This window comes from Schistocerca serialis, chromosome 4, assembly GCF_023864345.2.
Source record: "Schistocerca serialis cubense isolate TAMUIC-IGC-003099 chromosome 4, iqSchSeri2.2, whole genome shotgun sequence".
Taxonomy (NCBI): Eukaryota; Metazoa; Arthropoda; class Insecta; order Orthoptera; family Acrididae; genus Schistocerca; species Schistocerca serialis.
The window spans coordinates 463,563,105-463,583,383 of record NC_064641.1 but is presented as its reverse complement, the minus strand read 5'-3'; positions in this window follow the sequence as shown (position 1 = coordinate 463,583,383).

Genomic DNA, 20,279 nt, shown 5'->3' with positions numbered 1-20,279 from the left:
TTGTGTATGAGACAAAGGATAAAGAGAAGTACTCGTCCATGGTATCAGTTGAGGACTCGAGTGTGTGATGAATATGTTCTTAATATTACTTTGCGTGATATGATTCTGTGTGACGCTAGATTCAAACTCTGAGAGAGAAGCAAGGTGAGTCGGCCGTCTATCCAGCAACGCCACTTGGCTTGCATTGCACAGGAAGACGTGCATATATCTCCAGAGTTCATAGTAGGAAAGTAGAATTACGAAGTGGGGCAGTGTCGTGTGAAACTTGGATAAATATTAATTGAAGTGGGAAAGCTGAAAGTGATAATGTTGTGACTATTCCCTGTGTTGTATTTCATGTTGTAGTGTGGTGTATGTCATGTAATTTGGGTATGTGTGGTTTGCATGAAAGTGAAAAGAAAAAGATTGGTGGACTTTTCCTTCGAATTGTATGTTGTCATGATGACTCGAATTTATAATGTGTGCGCCATTCGTATTCAGTGCGGTGGCCACGTGTTGATAAAAGCCGTTAGATAAAAGACAAAAAGAAAATGTGGTATTGCCAGTGCGTAGTGAACAGTCAGGGTTCTGTAAATTACTGATAGTCAGATGTGCGTTTCCGTTGCGTATTATTCATACAGGAGGATAATTTGTAACTAAATTGTGAGTACGAGAGTTCATGTTACTCGATAAATAAGAATGAATCCACTCGCTTGGCAGACCACTCATCTTGCAGGCCTGACTGCTTGATGCCACAGTATGAGCAAGGCATGTGGGTGCCTCTCAATACCATCAGGGCCAGTTGTATTTTGTCCACCTGTATACTAGCAACAAACTCTCTCAACTCTTACAACGTCATAATTTACACTAAATGAAACCGAAGTGTGCACTCGTTATTCACTGATCAGCCAGAACTTTGTGACCACCTACCTAATAGCTGGCATGTCTGCCTTTGGCACGGATGACAGCAGCGATACATCATGGCATGGTAGCAATCAGTTCTTGGTAGGTCGCTGGAGGGAGCTGGCACCACATCTGCATACACAAGTCACCTAATTCCCATTAATTCCAGGGAGGGGGTCGATGAGCTCTGACGCCACACTCAATCACAGCCCAGATGGGTTCAATTGGGTTCAGATCTGGTGCGTTGGGAGGCCAGCACATCAATTAAAACTCGCCACTGTGTTCTTCGAACCACTCATCACACTCCTGGCCTTGTGACGTGGCCTATTATCTTGTTGAAAAATGCCACTACCGTCGGGAAAAGTGATCGTCATGAAGGGATGTACGTGTCCTGGAATCAGTGTACGATACTCCTTGGCCATCATGGTGCCTTGCACGAGCTCCACTGGACTCATGGATGACCACATGAATGTGCCCCAGAGCATAATGGAGCCGCCGCCAGCTTGTCTCCGTCCAGCAGTACAGATGTCAAGGAGCTGCTCTCCTGGAAGACGACTGACTAGGGCCTCCCACGGGCATGATGAAGAAGGTATCAGGATTCATCAGACCATGCAACGCTCTGCCACTGAGCCAACGTACAATGCCGATGGTTACATGCCTATTTCAGTCGTAGTTGCCGATGTTGCGGTATTAATACTGGCATATGCATGGGCCGTCGGCTACAGATGCCCATCGTTAGTAGCTTTCTGTGCACTCCGTCTTCAGACACAGTTTTACTCTACCCAGCATTATAGTCTGATGTTAGTTCCGCCACAGTTCGCCGCCTGTCCTGTTTTACCAGTCTTCCCAGTCTACGACATGCGACATGTGTAATGACCCCACAACATCTCGATGAGGTTTCATCTTGCGTCCGCCTCATGTTGAAGACATGCACCGCACCATTTCTCGAACACTCGAAAAGTCTTGCAGTTTCCAAAATGCTCGTGCCGAGATTTTGGGCTATCACAATCTTCTCTCCGTCAAACTCAGATAGATAGCGCGCCTTCCCCATTCTACACGACAGCACGCTCACTGATACTAAATACACCATGCGTTTGCCTGACTAGCTGTTATTCCTCACATGCGACGCTGCTCTCGCCTGGAGGGGTTTATGTAGACAGCAGGTCGGTGGGCATAATGTTCTCGCTGATCAGTGTAGTTTACCCAGTGCTGTGACTGTGAACACAGATCTGCAGACTACGGCCACGTGAGCATGAACATGAGGGACATGCTTTTTTTTTCAATCGTTGATGGTCAGTCTCGTTTTATTTCTTAGTGGAGGATGTAACGATCCCCCATACAGAAACAAACCCCATTCTTTTCTAACTGAAAAGATTTACACAGGAAATCATCCTGCCACGATACGTTATTACACCTAAGTCTGATAACGTAAGTTGTCATTTACGTGAAATTACGAATGGATGGCTACATATATTAAACTGCAAGAGTAACTCTTATTATGGAACAATCGGTGTTCGGTGGTTGTTCGAGAAGAAGCCTGCTTACACAGATTCTGAAGGGGTCTCATTGTCCCCATCGGAATTCTTCTCCATAGATCGCGATTTCTAACGTGTTGTTTCAATCAGAGAAATTCGGAGATACTCTTATGATTATTCCTACCGTCAGTGCAATAATATTTCAAGAAATAGCTAGGGACGCCATATTATTTATTGCTACAAGTGAAATAAGGAAACACTTGGTCATTACAACACAAGCAATGAGGGCGAATCGAAATCGTGAGTCACTATAATGATGATGAAGTCTGATCGTACTACTCGGAGCAACAAAAATATTGAATAAAACTTCGTTGTCCTTAAGTCAGATTCTTATAACATCACGTTAGTGCTTCCTGAGTCTAAGTTATCAGTCGTATCCGCGCGGGGTAGCCGTGCGGTCTAGGGCGTCTCGTCACGGTTCGCTTGGCTCCCCCCGTCGGAGGTTCGAGTCCTCCGTCGGTCATGGGTGTGTGTGTTGTCCTTAGCGTAAGTAAGGTTAAGTTAGATTAAGTAGTGCATAAGCATAGGGACCAATGACCTCAGCAGTTTGGTCCCATAGACCTTACCACAATTTTTTTTTGTCAGTCGTATGTTACCACTTATATGAAAAGAACTAGTCCATATGATCGTGATCGATAAGTCTTTACCTCACCGAGGCTGACTGACAACTCGTCTAAGACTAGTACTAGAATATGTCTAACTGTTTCCAGCCCATTTGGGCAGAGTGCACTTTTGATATAGTTTGACCATTTCCGCTGTTATCCATATTAGTGACGTAATTCATTTGTTGACTTTTGCAGGTTGGTCTTTAATAAACGCAGTTGCATTTATAAAACCATCAGTGTGGGTACGGACTTCAGCATTATTATATCGATTTTTTAACAAATCATTTATTAAATATCATTACACAACTTCTTGCTTCTTGGTGCTAATTCTGATACAGGAGTTCACTGCTATCTCTCAAGGGCAAAGTAGTCTACTGCCAGAGCTTTCCCACACTACGGGTCCATTCGTCACTTGTGGACCAGGTAACTTCTCTCTCTAGCGGATCCCTCAGCTACAGCGGTTAATATAATTCTATATGATATGATCGTAAAACGCACTGTCACATAAACGCCACAAAGGTCTTTACCCTTTCTATTTTCCCTTACTCAGTTTCCTGTGGCTAACTGGTTCAACGTGGGGACTGGGGGAATCATGCCGAATTTGTTGTTGATACTAGGTGCGACAACCTCTGAATGGGTTGCTTGACTTGGCTATGATGTTCTCTGCAGGCGGTCAGGCCCCTAGACCATCTGAGTGGGCAAGCCCTCATGTGAAATTTATGTTGTGCTGAACATAGCTTGTAATCTATAGAATTCTTGTTATTTTCGACGCATGTTGGTTCCATACTACTTTATTTTCCAAAATTAAGCTGAAAAATTCGGTAACTGATAGTTGCAAAAATATAAACAATTTTATTAAAATATTCTTGAGGTGGAGGGGTGGTCAAGTCCTCCCTGGACGAATATACTCAGCACCGTGAAGAATCTGTGTGGTCCCACGTGATTAGTGCCTGACAGAACAGACATACAGGATGTCCCACCTAACTCTGACATCTCAAATACCTCTGGAACAACAATAGATATTCAAAAACGATTTTCACCTGCATGAACGTACGGCAGGGGATTGGGAAACCAAATACTATGCGAAATTTTAAATCGTAAACAAATACTATTTTCAACACAATCTTATGAATTTTTAAATGGATGTCCCCTAATATTTTGTATGCAATCAATGGCATGAAAAATTACAAAAATAATGGCGTTGGTTGCATCGCAATATGTCAGTTACATACCGCGAAATCGCGAAGCGAAGTTGACGCTTGAAATAAATGAAGCGCACAGCTAGCGCACGTCCTGAGACTCAAGCGTGCACCTCACCCTACCTGTGTCAGGGGCTCACTCACACAATGGGAAGGTATGCACAAACCACAAAAATAAACAAGTAACACGTCCAACGTAAAGTTATGTTTTTCAAATTGTAAATGTATGTTTATTCTAACGAAATGATAACTAGAGCAACAATTGGAGATAACACACTTGAATTCACTTTGCTATACACATTTACTAGTGCCCTGTCGCCCACAGAAACTGTATAGTTGTGCATTACATCCAGCATAGAGAATACACCCACACGTTGACCAATGAAAATGTGTCACGTCAACATATGTTCGAAGAGCCCTGAGTTGGCATGAATACACGTATGCAGACGGGTAACGAGAGACTGTTGCACAGATTGTAGAGTTTCTAAAGATATTGCCACACACGCCGCAGTAATACGATGTTGCATATTCTCTACTGTCGTTGAGGGTTCTTGATACACTCTGTCTCTCACTGCGCCCCAGAGAAAGAAGTCTAATGGCGTCCAGTCGGGGGACCGTGCTGGCCATCGCACAGTGCCTCCCCGTCCCATCCAATTATTTGGGAATGTCTCATCCAGAACGTATCTGGCAACTTTTGCATTGTGTGCGGAACATCCATCATGTTGGAACCACATTGATAGACGAGTTTCCAATCCTAGATCTCCCATGAGTAGCGCTAGTGTGCGTTGAAGAAATGATGCATATTGCTGTCCATTCAATGTTCCACGGTAAAAACAGGGACTTACAATACAGCTAGCAATTATACCGCACCAAACACTGACACTCCACTGTCGCTGATGAGCAACTTGGCGAATCCAGTTGGGATTTTGCACGGACCAGTAGCGCATGTTCCGCAGATTCACATTACCATGGTTTGTAAATGAAGCCTCGTCCGCAAACAACGTATTGCTTAGAAATACTGGATTACCTTGCAACTGGTGAAGTGCAAAACGACAGAATGCATTTCGGGATTCAAAGTCATTCCCGTACAGTTCTTGGTGCAGTGAGATATGGACCGGATGAAACCGATGGCGACGCGAGATTCTGCACACACTACTGTGACGTATTCCTACACCTCGTGCAATTTCTCGTACACCCACCTGAGGATTGTGAGCTGCAGCAGCCAGAACAGCAATTTTGTTTCCACTGCCAGTCGCTGGCGTTGTACCTCGACGTTTTGTGGGAGCCCAGCTTCTTGTTTTCGTGAGTGTCTTGCAAATGTTGCCAATGGTTCGACGTGACGGACACCGCCGATCCGGGTAGCGTTCAGCCTGCGGTTGCATTTCTGTGACATTCGCCATAAATTAAAAGAATATCTAGTTTTTGTTCATTACTGAAGGCCGGCATATCGACTAGATGACGGCAAATGTAACATGCCACAAGAAAACAGGTTTTAATTACGTTACAGTAGCAGATCAGCAGACCAGATTAAGAGACACTTGTACACTGAAGGTAGAGCGTGCCGTGGTGATATTGGTATGTTTACGGCAGGATACAGGTGCCAGTGCAGGCAACCCCTGCCCTGAGCACAGTACTACATGCGATGTATTACGTCAGAAACTGTGATGCCGTTGGTATCCTTTACAAGCCACACATTTCAGAACTTATGATGTTTAAAAACGTGAAAACAAGTGTGTTACCACTAATTGTAGCTCTAGTTGTCATTTCGCAACAATAAACATTATGCACAGGACATCCATCATTCTGAACCGCATTATTTGACACATTATAAGAGGTTGTCTGGTTCAAGTAAGGTAGGGCTACAGTTCAAGAAGGGACTAAACTATCCCCCTTTAGGAGTACCATCAATGAAATATGGGTCAATGATGTGTTGTCATACATTAACACACCATACATTAAGACTCCACTGACGTAGTTCGTCAATCATCCCACAATTACAGGCAGCGTGAGGTGCACGCTTGAGTCTCAGGACGGGCGCTAGCTGTGTGTTTCATTTATTTCAAGCGTCATCTTCGCTTCGCAATTTCTCGGGATGTAATTGACGTATAGCGATGCAACCAACGCCATTATTTTTGTGACTTTCCATGTTGCTGATTGCATACGAAATAATAGGGGATGATCATTTAAAAAATACATAAGTTTGTGTTGAAAATAGTATTTGTTTACGTTTTAAAATTTCGTATAGTGTTTAGTTTCCTAAGCCCCTGCCGTACGTTCATGACGGTGAAAACCGTTTTTGAATATCTACTGTTGTTCCAGAGACATCTGAGGTGGCAGAGTTATGTGAGACACCCTGTATATTGTCTTCATCGTGCAACATTGCACAGCTACGTGACATACTTTCAGTCAGAAATGAACCTATTTACGGAAAGACATACATCCTCACGGGAAGTACGACGGCGCCTAGAGCGCTATGGACTCTCAGTACAGCAATAATAATTGTGAATTTCCTTGCATATGGTTCAAATGGCTCTAAGCACTATGGGGCTTAACATCTGAGGTCATCAGTCCCTTAGACTTAGAACTACTTAAACCTAACCAATCTAAGAACATCACACACACCTATGCCCGAGGCAGGATTCGAACCTACAACCGTAGTAGCAGCACGGCTCCGGACTGAAGCGCCTAGAACCGCTCGGTCACAGTGGCCGGCTACTGAATGCGGTCCTCGGACATGGTGGCAGGGATGTCGTTGATACTGGCTCCGTTGCGTCGGTTGAGGATTCATGGTGCGAAAAGCCCAGTCGGGATGGCCCCATAGACACTCCATTGGGTTTGAATCCGAGGAGTCTGGTGGTCAGAGGAGTACTATAAACGCATCCTGGTGCTCGTACACAGACGAACGTACATTGCGAGCTGCGTGACACGTTGAATTGTACTGCTGATAGACGCCACAGTGGCGAGGAAAAACAAACTACGTGGGGGTGTGGTACGGTTTCCATGGATAGATGCGTACTTTTATTGATCCACTGAGCCTTACGCAATGACGAAATCATTCAGGTAATGCCATGAAAACATTCTCTAGAGCATAACACTGCCCCCTCCGGCCTGGAGCCTTCGGACGATTGTTGCCGTCTGTTTGCTTATGAGATGTTTCACACCACACACAATAATATCCATCTGTCCGATGGAGCATAAAACGTGATTCACCTGAAAAGGCCACCTGTCTCCACTCAGTAGACGTTAAGTGGCGCTATCGCCGTGTAAATTCTAGCCTTCGTCGCCGTTGAGCAGCAGTTGGCATGGGTACATGAACCAGGCGCCTGCTGCGGAGGTCCATACGCAGCACCGTTCGCTGAACAGTCGTTCAGGAGACACTGTTGGTAGCCCCTTAGTTCATCTGGGCGGTCGGTTACTCAACATTTGCAATCCTATTCGCCTATACGCATCTCTGCAGCAGTCGTTCATCTATGTCATTTAGGGCCAGTGCTGCAACACAGTTGCCTCGGCGCCGATTTTGGATAGCGTCATTTTGCCATTACGGAATACTCTAACCATGGCGGCAGGCGAACAGTTGACAGACTTAGCCGTTTCGGGAATGCTTCCACCCTTGGCGTGAAAGCCAACGATCATGACCTTAATCGGTCTGTCGCTGCATTACGAGAACGGCTGCACTGTTTCCGCCCCCCCCTCCCCCCCCCCCCCCCCAACGTGCTTTATATACCTTCCTCTGCCAGTGGTGCCACGTGCCGTCTGTGAATGGTGGCAGGTGGCTACATTAATGTACGTGTATGCCAGATCTATAACTCGGCACGCGGACTCCCCAGCGTCGATCGCTAGCAGTCGGCGCCAGTCGGAAGACTTCGTTACTATATGCCGCTGTTGACTGCATTGTCGCCAGTTTTAGCGCTGAGCTATGTTGTCGCAGCCTGTGTTTTGTTTCGCTATTTTGATTGTGACCTTTTCGAAAATGAATGACGATGCGGTTGGTAGTCCATCATAGGCGTTATCTTTTACCCCAGTTTAGGAAAGGAAGACGGTTATCAGGAGCTCGTGGAAGCTGAAAACACCGGTTTGTGTACTGACAGTACATGGAGGTGCAGCTTGTGCCCCTCCCGCACTCCACCTCTTCCCCCCAGCAGGCCCTACCCGCTAGCTCGACTCCCCCTCCCCCCCCCCCCCCCAAACAGTCAACCCGCTAGCAAAATGCCAAGTTATACATCGCAAATAGTATATAGAGCTTACCTGACTGTTTCCCTGGCCAGCACATTCTCCAGTTCTCTGACTCCTTGGGAACATGTGGTCATGGGACGCCGAGAGACCAGCACAACTGACGATCTTCGTCACAGAACTGAAGCAGCATGGAACGACGTACCTGTATCTCTCGTCCAAGCTCAGTACAAATCGATCTGGCCGAGCGGTTCTAGGCGCTACAGTCTGGAACCACGCGACCGCTACGGTCGCAGCTTCGAATCCTGCCTCGGGCATGTATATGTGTGATGTCCTTATGTTAGTTAGGTTTAAGTAATTCTAAGCCTAGGGGACTGATGACCTCAGATGTTAAGTCCCATAGTGCTTAGAGCCATTTGAACCAAATCACAACACATTTCATCACGCAATCTTCCTACTATAATGTGCAACACTTCGTTATTTTCCTTTCCTGGGATTGCTGTTTTAGTGGCCAGCAGTACAGTAGTTCCCTGATCTTAATCTGAATTTGTATTATTGTTTATTTTACTTGAAAAAATATAGTTCTTGAACGGTTTGGTCCTCTGTGTAAGCATACAGGTGAGTTACGTCGTAGTCCTGAATTGAAATCGCCTCAGGCCGGAGCAGGGCTCGGTGGCGTACGGTCCGGAATGCGACGCACCTGGTGGAAGGACGCGCACCCCGCAGGGCGGGGGATGCCGCCGACGAGATGGAAACCGGCGGCCGCGGCAATGGGAAAGGGAAACCGCGCTGGCCCGTGGAGGGGCGATGTGGGTCACCGGCTATATAGCCGGCCGGGCGGGCGCGCGCCTCACTGCTGCCCGTGGTGTGTGTGTGTGCGAGCGAGTGCGTCCGCGTCCGGGATGCTGTCCGCCTGAGCGCAGCCACAGGGTACCGAGACACGCGCGACGACGCCAGCCAGCCCGCCCCGACGCCTAGACTCCCCACAACAGCCGACGCGACGACTCAGCGACGAACATGACGACGGCGCAGGTGAGTGGCGCCGAAACGCTGTGCCTCCCGTGTTGTGTTTACTGCCGGACCTGCGTCTACCGCGAGGCGTTAGTGGAATGCACTTCATTTGTTTTTTTCGTAAACGACATGAAGGCACGTGTTCTTGAAGTGGCGAATTATTTCATTAAGTCTGTCTTGTGAAATGGAAGTTCGAATAAATGGGTGAACGACTGCTTCCGATATTTTGTGCAGGTACAAAAGCGCGGTCGTGCTTATTCTGAAGAGTTGTGAAAGTCAAAATCGGAAAAAGAAATGTTCCGGGATATAACTTGAAGCACTTTAGGCAAAATTTTCTTGGCATCCCACCTACGAGTTCATCATCACATATGAATTTCTTGCGATCTCAATAGTTATCTACGACGACACTACATTACTTTCAATTGAAATCAATTGTAATCCATAAAAAAAAATACACTGAAGTAGTGGTGCTTTTATTAGTGCTATGAGACAGTGACTGCGGCGTTGTGTGCTTCTGACTCGTTAACACAGTTACAAAATAATAACCATTGCCCTGACATGCAATTTTCACGAATATGTAGTTCTGTTTAACGGAGTATAACCATTCTCACGGAGACTTAATTGTAGTTAGAAGTAGGTAATCTTTAGTTTCATGAAGCGAGTTCTTTGTTCTAAAGTATAAAATGTAATATCTATTTTTCCCTTTGCTGAGAGGCTTGCCGACACGCGTGGTACTACTGATGAGAGATGATTAATGATATTTCACGACGCAATGCGTTTTACCTATTATTCGCAAAGATGTAGTCAGAGGACTGTAGCCAATCAGAGACTTGCAAACATCGAATAACATCACGTTAATATTTACGTGTGTCGAATCGTATATTTGAAACAGCAGTATCGTAAAAGATAAACTTTTCATACAGTTCTGTGAACATTGGCGAACGATAAAATAAAAATTCGATGTATACGTCCTATAGTTCATTAACTCAATTACTAGACATTTGTACATTTGGGAGATAGCATTTTTGATAATATCCATTGATAACAAACTTGGGACAGTAACTGCTGCGTTATGTGTGTTCTTGACTAGGTATCACTGTTACAAAAATACTTAATAAAGTCCGGAAACTTAGATTTCATGTGCGCCGCATAGAAGGCTCCTTAGCAGACCATAACTTTTCTCATAGGAAACACAGTGTACTTATAAATAGGTAAGCTTTGGTTTTATGAACTGAGTACCGTGTTTCAACGTAAAACATTTTTTTTTTTTATTTTGTTACTGTGAAGATGTAATCGCAGCACACATGTTACTTACTAAAGCAACTTGTTACGAATATTGTATGACACGAAGTAATTTTAGTTAAATTTTGTTCACAAATACACTCTCGATGGGCTATACTCAAAATGAGCATAATAATAAAGTAATGATTATTTATTAACGTGTACGTGTGACTACTAGTACACCTGCAACTTGAGAAGTGTAAAAGGAAACTGCGTTATAAATTTTTGAGTTGGTTAACTTGATGAGAAATGGAAGAATAGGAAGCAAGTTCGAGCTTATACTCCTGAGGATTTTCACACTAGCTCCCAATTAACGTGATTCAGTTAACATTAGATGTTACAGTTCCTAAAAAATCACCAAACGAGGTGGCGCAGTGGTTAGCACACTGGACTCGCATTCGGGAGCACAACTCGCGTCCGGCCATCCTGATTTAGGTTTTCCTTGATTTCTCTTAATCGCTTCAGGCAAATACCGTGGTGGTTCAATTGAAAGGGCGCGGCCAACTTCCTTCCCCATCCTTCCCGAAACCGATGGGACCGATGACCTCACTGTTTGGTCCCCTCCCCCCCAGTGAACCAACCTAAACAATGCATCATATATTGACAGCTACCACGCCCTCGGAAGTTTTCTAAGTGCAGTGCGTGTTATATGTCAGAATCTGTACCTCATATCCCCATTTACAGTCAACCGGTTATTAATTACTGATATTCTGAAGCCCATTTAAAAATATCGATAAACTGTTGCTGATCTTCACTAAAACATCGCTAATATCCTTGCCAGCTATGTAACTTCACGCAGCTAATCTCTGGGAGGAGGGATGAATTTGAGCTTGCAGTGGACATCGAACGCATTACGTGTATATCATTGGTTAATTTTTGACAGTCATTGGAACCAGATTCGTTTGAAGTCTTACTGAAGGATTATTTCGGAAGTTTTCTGAAAACACGTCGAACAACCATGAAAATTCTATACCGGGCCACATGTAGAGGAAATGCATAGAGACCTGGAAACGTCTCTTTCGTTTTGGTGGTGAGAGTGAAATAACAGCTTAGGTGGCAATCATTCCAAAATGTTTGTCCTGATTTTCCAGTATTGGCAAACGGCACAACGAAGGAGTGCGGTTGAAAAGGTGAAATGCGTGCCGTCACGCAACAAGAGACGACACTGGGACACTTGGCACTGATTACTGTTTGCAGCCTCAAGGGATTGTGGAGTGAGGGGGGGGGGGGGGAGTTTGGGAGGAGTCGCGAGTTTCATCCCTGGCTTGCTGCCACAACACAGCCGACCCCGTTACCAGCGCTAGGCTGCCAGGATCTTTTCGCTTTCACGGCTATAGCTGACTCACGTTTAATATTCTCTTCCTAAAAGTTTTCTGCTTTTTTGTCTGTCTATTAATGGATACTTTAGTCAAATCTTGAATGATAATTGAATTAACGGCTGTCTATCACCCACCTCCATAGACGAAAGATTTTTTTAAAAAAGTGGCTTGCATCGCTGCCTTCGGTGCGGAAGGAGCGGGCTCGATTTCCAGTACTCCTCGGGTTTTTTCTGAGGTAGGAAGGTCTGGTACGGAGTCCATTCATCCTCTTGAGGACAAATGAGGAGCTACTTGAATAAAGAAGCAGCGGCACAACAAGGATTCACATACTGAAAGTAACGACTGGAGGGAGTGGTGACATGCTGATCACATGTCCAGCGATCGTAGATCGCTCATCGTACTGCTTTGTGGGAAGCAGTCGGCCAGTCTAAACACGCCTGAGGCCTAATTCTTGGGTGATGTTTACTTCTTTACGTTTACAGTGCCCAATCAATACTGATTACATATGTGCATTTTCATTTAAGAAGCTTAAATACGAGACGTGAGGTCCGAACAGTGGCGAAATGGAAACCATAGTGAAAATGCGATAAATCTTTGCATAGTTGTGTTGGACAGTGACTCTAGTATGCCCGCCTATCGCGTCACGTCTGCCTTTTCAGTTCCGAGCGCACAGTGAGCGCGGAAAAATGCCTAGATAAGAGTGGCTCCTGCCAAGTTTGAGTGCCCGTGAGAGATTTCGCCTGGTAAGATGCAGCCTGCACAATATAACTGTCATGCATTTGCTTCTTCATGACAGTTCTCGGCCGCAGTCTGTAGGGGCAATGAGGACGCCCCTGCAGCGTTTTCGATGGAAAGTGTTTGATCGCCCTCCAACAGCCCGCACTCAGCTCCCTCTGATTTTCATCTCTTCTGACATGAACCACTGGCTATGAAGTCAACGTTTTGGTACAGACAACAAACAGCAGATCAGCGTAGAGAATCGGCGAAAAATGCAGGCGGCTGCTTCTGTAACGAGAGTATTGGAGAGTTGGTACAACGCCACGACAAATGACTCAGACGAAGCGGCGACTATGTAGACACGTTACTGGAAGGTGTGTCTAAGTATTCTAAATAAGACACTTTTGATTTTCACTGTGGTTTCCATTTCTCGACCGATCGGACTTACGGAATACGTCTCGTAGTTTCGTCTCATGTCTGAAAGGACTACAAGTAACCACTCTTTTACAACATTTACAGGTTGAATTTGATCTCTATGGCATAAAATGAAGGAAGATTAAATAATGAAATAGCTTTCCAAAGCTCTGGAGCAGCTCCCAGTCTAACAAACACTCTACTGGTGAAACGTATTTCGCGTTCAACGACATAAGTGTAAACATAAATGAAGCGCGTCTGCTCCAAATGATTAAATTAATCTACTGACGTGTTAAGAACCGTTAGTGGTCATGATTAATTCTAATTGAGAGTCGTGTGCAATGGATACCATTAAATAAGAACGTTCCTAGATCCGACCATCTGAATATTCAAGGTACAGCAATCTAGAATGCATTCTTAAATGACGCTGTTGATATTGACGACTGTATGGACTTTGTTTCTGGAACTCAGTTCAGGGTGACTTGAGAATAGTTTTGCAGTATATTTGCCATTGACCCTATCAGTATGGAACTGAGCGCTTTGTCTCTGGGAATTACAATGTCGTAAGAACGTCAGACTACGAGCTGCTTTACTTCCTTTTATAGTGCAACAGTATTGTTATGCAACAGTCTGTAACCCCATGAGAGTTAATAGCGACTCAAAGATGTGTATCTAGGTAGTCTACTCACAGACAATTGTGTTCAAAATTAAGACGTAGTACAAAACAGAGTGGCACTCTAAAAACAGGAGAGACAAGATTTGTACGGATGAACCTTACCGGAAAAATGTATTGGTTAGTAGCATGTGCTTTAAGGAATAGTTAACTTGACCCTGGAGGGCCTAGTATAAGGGAAAATTATAGGGGGGAATGAGACTAGAACACGAAAAATAGATTATTGATGGGTGGTATATGTATGGAGAGAAGAGGAGAACAGCAGAAAATGCAGCGTGATGCAGGACGCCATTAAATCGTTCTACAGAAAAGAAAAATGACATAGAAAGAGAAGACGTTCCCCTGAAGTGGAGTGCGTATGGAATCATCGCGTCCGCGCAGCTGCCCAAAATATGTCGCTGGGAACAGCCTAAAGAACTTATTTCGAGCATCTGCCTGCCTGTACAGAATTTCGTAGTAGGGCTGTTGCGTATCGTATATATTCGTTACTCAGTAACAGGTATTCCACGCTGCTGAAAGTGCCGTTTCGTTATTACCTGAAACGTTTCGTTACTCGCATGTTTTATTCCCCGCGCGTGGTTCGTGCCCGACTCTGGCTAAGTCAGTAGTTTTCGCATTCCTCCAGTTCGTTACCCTCAACGTACAGAGAGTAGTGGAAACGTTTCGCTACTCACCTATTTTCTTTCCCGCACATCTTTGTGGGATCACTAGTTTTCATATTCCTCCAATTTGGAGTAAGTCGATAGTGATGTAAAGTATTGGATACATTTTCTCATTCACCATGTTTTCTTTCCCGTATGCAGTTCAAGTCCTACTCGGGAGGAGTCGGCAATATTCATAACTCTCTACTCCATCTTTTAACACGCTACGGTTTCCGCCGTACAGAAAATTGTCGATTTTTTCCCTACCCCATGGTATTAAAACGGGGATTGTAGCAGAACTACACGTCAATCTGTTCGAACGCAATTTCCGCCGCTCGGTGACAGTTACGTGGTCGTGCCTTACCCTTTCATATAGTGGCCTACCCGAGGGCAGGCGTGGCGATTCTGTTTAGAATTAAGTATTTACGACTGGTCTAGGTAATAAACAACACATACACACTTTCCTTGTGAATCAGTTTACGCATTAGTAAAAACCGTATTAAAATTCCTACAATAGTTCCTGAGATGAGCCTTCACGTGCAAATAGAAAAACACAGCGGCGGTCTTTAATTCATTATATGTAGTGAAGACAACGACTCAACTCTTCCAACTTCAGCTGTTCCCATTAATGCTACAACAGCCATAGTGACTGTTCATCAGTATGCAGAAAATAAATGGTCTCCAAGAAACCGAACTTCGTCATTGCCAGTCAATGATCGGTTCAATTGGACTAGTGGGGGAACTCTCCATATCGTCTGAACACAGTTCAACCCATCATGGAGTCACCAGCAGCTTGCACAGTGTCTCATTGCCAACTTAAGTCCATGACTTCGTGGGGTCTGCCCCACATTCAAACCCTACCATCAGCTCTTACCAACTGAAATCTTGACTCATCAGACCAGACCACCGTTTACCAGTGGTCTGCAGTCCAACCGATGTGGTCACCAGCCCAGGAGAGGCACTGCATTCGATGTCGTGCTGTTAGTAAAAGCACTCCCGTCGGTCATCTGCTGCCATAGCCCATTAACGCCAAATTTCGCCGCACTGTCTTAACGGATGCGTTGGTCGTACGTCCGACATTGATTTCTGCGGTCATTTTATGCAGTGTTGCTTGTCTGTTAGCACTAACAACTCTAAGCAAACGCCGCTGCTCTCAGTCGCTAAGTGAAGGCCGTCGACCACTGCGTTGTCCCTGTCGAGAGTAATGTCTGAAATGTGATATTCTCGGCACTCTCTTGACACAGTGGATCTTGGAATATCGAATACCCCAACGATTTCCGAAATGGAATGTCCCATGCGTGTAGCTCCAACTACCTTTCCGCATTCAAAGTCTGTAAATTCCCGTCGTGCGTCCATTATCACGTCAAAAACCTTTTGACATGAACCACATGAGTACAAATGGTAGCTCCACCAATGAACTGCCCTTGTATATCTAGTGTACGCAATACTACCGCCATCAGTATATGTGCATATCGCTATCCCATGAGTTCTGTCACGACAGTTTATATGTAATGGCCACATGAGTTATTCATTTATTCAATCTGTTTCGTAGATCCCATCAAGGAGGAGAACTCTCATAGCCGTGAAATGAGTCAAGGTATCTTTTACTATGAGACAAAGCGGGACAAAGACATCTTATTCTGTTAACTGCGGTCATAATAAACTACGAACTATCCACATATTTCTTATTTATGTATGCTCTAGCTCTTCTTCTCTCTAATTTTAGCGTTTCGTCTATTCTGTTTTTCTGAGTGAGTCTGAAAGGAGATTCACTTCTGCATATCACCTCTGGTTGAACCACCGTCTTACAATGTTTTAATTTTTGAGCTTTTATTATTTTATTAGTTCTTTCTTGTTACGCAGGTTTCTCTTCCAAGTTGTACTTTATAGTTTCTCACGTGTTTCACTATTTTTATTGTTATCTGGTGTTACGCGGTTGATTATTAATGGATCTGCTTCCATTATCTCAGTATTTTTTAATTATATCTAGAATCCTACTGTTCGTGCTATATAACACTTGTTGTTTTATTTCTGGCTTCTTTAATGCTTTTAGCGAATAAGTCATCTGCGAATCCCAAATAATTTAAGTTTATTTCACCTTTTTTGGTTCCAATTCTTATATATTTAAGGCTTTCCCTGTACCATTCCCTCATAATGTTCTCCAGAGTCCTATTTATAGTACGTTATTACTTGACATACGGCATTATAACATTGCTACTTGTTATGTAACTAACAGAGCTTTTCAGTCCCTGAATCTAGATATTCATATAACTTGTAGAAAGAGCGGATAGTGAGGTATGTTCCTGATTTTCATTTGAATTCGTAGAGATTCGCAGTGCGTTGATTTATGATAGATGGGAACTTTATGTGATTCGTGCCGGACTATGCTTTGCGAATTTTCAAGATATAAAAGATTAAGTAAAACGATGATCTGCATGTCACTTTTTATTTCCTCCAACAACGCTGCCTTAGGGCTTACTTCCTTCATCTGGATCAGCTTATCAAATTACATTTTCGTTTCATGGCTTAATCCAACAAATAAAAATGCAATGAAATTTACTGACCCATCTGAAGATTAGGATGAAAGCCATCGAAACGCTCCTTGGGAGAAAATAAAAAGTTAGTGACACAGGCAATTGTTTTAATTTACTTTTTATGTCAGTGGGAGCTTTTTGAATGTCTTACTAGCAGAGTATATAACTGCGTTCTGAACCCTGAACAAGGAGGCAACGCCTACATGTACATTATTTTTGTGTCTCGTGTTGTGACTTTGTATCACAATTCACTTAAAACTGATTTCCATTATCAGCACAAAAATCATTGTGGAATAAATGTGTTGAGAAATGACTAAGAATGACAAAGATCCTTAAAACGACTTCTGCAGTATTTACTGTTATCTCAAAGTCAAAGTGGTTCCACACTCAGGAATTGAGAGTAAGGCAGGCAGATGCAGGAATCATATGTTGCCGCTGTTGGCAAGGTCCTTGTGAAGTTGGTTTGGCGTTACCTTCCCTCGACCTGTTATGAAGTGGCAAATATGTACTGCACCGTGTACGGCGTATTTTTGAATTTGTGTTGTCATGGATGAAAGAAAGGGAGAGGGTAAAACCCAATGTGGGTACAAAGCCTACGCCTCTTGAAAAGCGCCAGTGAAGGCCGCCTAGTTTAGCGCCCCCATCCGACGGACGCAACAAGACCGACTGTGTCATATACCCTCCCTTCATGTGACACTGCGGGGAGATTTGGTATTTAATCAAGGACATTGGTGCAAAGACAGGTGATCAGGAACCTTTCACCACCAACTCTCCTTCCCTTGCAGGCCAAATTATGGCAGCGCAAATTCCACACCATCAGGATTCGAAACGGCGTACCTGTGACTCGACCGCCACCCACATGATTTACGTTTTTGACCATGGCTACGCAGGCCGCTTTACAGTTAGTAACTTTACATAATATTCTTTCTGCTGAACAAATGATTTATATACTTCTGGTATCGAACACTTTTTGTACGTCTCTCGACAACATCGAATAGATAGACAATCTGATAAAAAGTATCTGGACATCCGTAGGTAGCTCGCAATTGACCACTAGATGTCACGACAGGTGGACACCCCCGTATAAAAGGAGACGGGGAATACTCTGTTAGCACAGATGCAGTAACTGCTGAAGTCGTCAGCCAGGAGATTTCAGTTACGTCGATTGTGGACTAGTCACTGTATGCCAACTGAGTAACAAATCAAACCTTTCTTAAGTTGTCCAAGTCGACTATTGGTGATGTAACTGTGGAATGGAAACGCGAAGGAATAACCACAGCTGAACCAAGACCTGGCAGACACCGTCGAACATTAGGAGGGTATTTGTAAAAAAACAGCATGAAATAAGCAGACGGAATCTCTTGCGAGTTCCGAAGTACTACCAGCAGTCCAATTAGCACAACCACCGTGGGCAAGGAGTTAAGAAGAGTGGAGAATAATGGGTCGTTAGCTCCTCATTAGGTACAGCCTTCTGCAGCCAGTGCAGTGTGCTGCTTGAAGTGATGCGAAGAGCAGCGCCAGTAGGCAGTAGATGGCTGGAAACGAGTGGTTTGGAGTGGTGAACTACGGTACACCCCGTAGCAGTCCGAGAGAAGAATGTCTGACGAATGCGTGGGGATATTTCCCGCCATTATGTATAGTGTCAACAATAAAGTTCGGAGCTGGTGATTTGATGGTATGGTGGTGTTTTTCGTGGTTAGGTGTGGTCCTCTCATTGCACATAGTAAAACTTTAAAAGGCGGGTCAGTGTGAACACATTTCACAACGTTGTGTACTCGTACAATAGAGAAACAGTTCGGAGACGATGATTGGTGTATAAGGGGCGATCAGAAGTAGAATGCACACTGACATAAAGCAGCATCTACGAGGCCATAATTTGTGGACAATAAACCTACGTTTCTAGCATTTGTAGACTTAGAGAAAGCTTTTGACATTGTTGACTGGAATACTCTCTTTCAAATTCTGAAAGTGGCAGGGGTAAAATACAGGGATCGAAAGGCTATTTGCAATTTGTACATAAACCAGATCGCAGTTATTAGAGTCGAGGGGCATGAAAGGGAAGCAGTGGTTGGGAAGGGAGTGAGACACGGTTGTAGCCTATCCCCGATGTTATTCAATCTGTATATTGAGCAAGCAGTAAAGGAAACAAAAGAAAAATTTGGAGTAGGAATTAAAATCCATGGAGAAGAAATAAAAACTTTAAGGTTCACCGATGACATTGTAATTCTGTCAGAGGCAGCAACGGACCTGGAAGAGCAGCTAAACGGAATGGACAGTGTCTTGAAAGGAGGATAACAAAAGCAAAACGAGGATACTGGAATGTAGTCGAATTAAATCGGGTGATGCTGCAGGAATTAGATTAGGAAATGAGACACTTAAAGTAGTAAATGAGTTTTGCTATTTGGGGAGCAAAATAACTGATGATGGTCGAAGTAGAGAGGATATAATGTGGTGTCACCGCCAGACACCACACTTGCTAGGTGGTAGCTTTAAATCGGCCGCGGTCCATTAGTACATGTCGGACCCGCGTGTCGCCACTGTCAGTGATCGCAAACCGAGCGCCGCCACACGGCAGGTATAGAGAGATTTCCTAGGACTCGCCCCAGTTGTACGGACGACTTAGCTAGCGATGCAACACTGACGAAGCCTCGCTTATTTGCAGAGAAGATAGTTAGAGTAGCCTTCAGCTAAGTCAATGGCTACGACCTAGCAAGGCGCCATAGCAATTGATAGTTATCGTATGAAGCATGTCTCATCAAGAACGATGTATACAAATGATGGATTAAAGTTAAGTATTCCAGAAGCTACGTACTTTTCTTTATAGCATTCATTACGTATCCTGTTTCAGACCTCACGCCATCCTGCGTGAGTTTAAGCGCGTGCCTTTCGGTTACCCGTCACTGTGGACTGGCTGTCTTCTCAGTCCACAACATATAAAATGTAGACAGGCAATGGCAAGGAAAACGTTTCTGAAGAAGAGAAATTTGTCAACATCGAGTATAGATTTAAGTGTCAGGAAGTCGTTCCTGAAAGCATTTGGAGTGTGGCCAGGTATGAAAGTGAAACGTGCACAATAAATAATTTGGACACGAAGAGAATAGAAGCTTTCGAAATGTGGCGCTACAGAAGAATGCTGAAGATTCGATGGGTAGATCACATAACTAGTGAGGAGGTATTGAATAGAATTAGGGAGAAGAGAAATTTGTGGCACACCTTGACTAGAAGAAGGGATCGGTTGGTAGGACATGTTCCGAGGCATCGAGGGATCACCAATTTAGTACTGGAGGGCGGCGTGGAT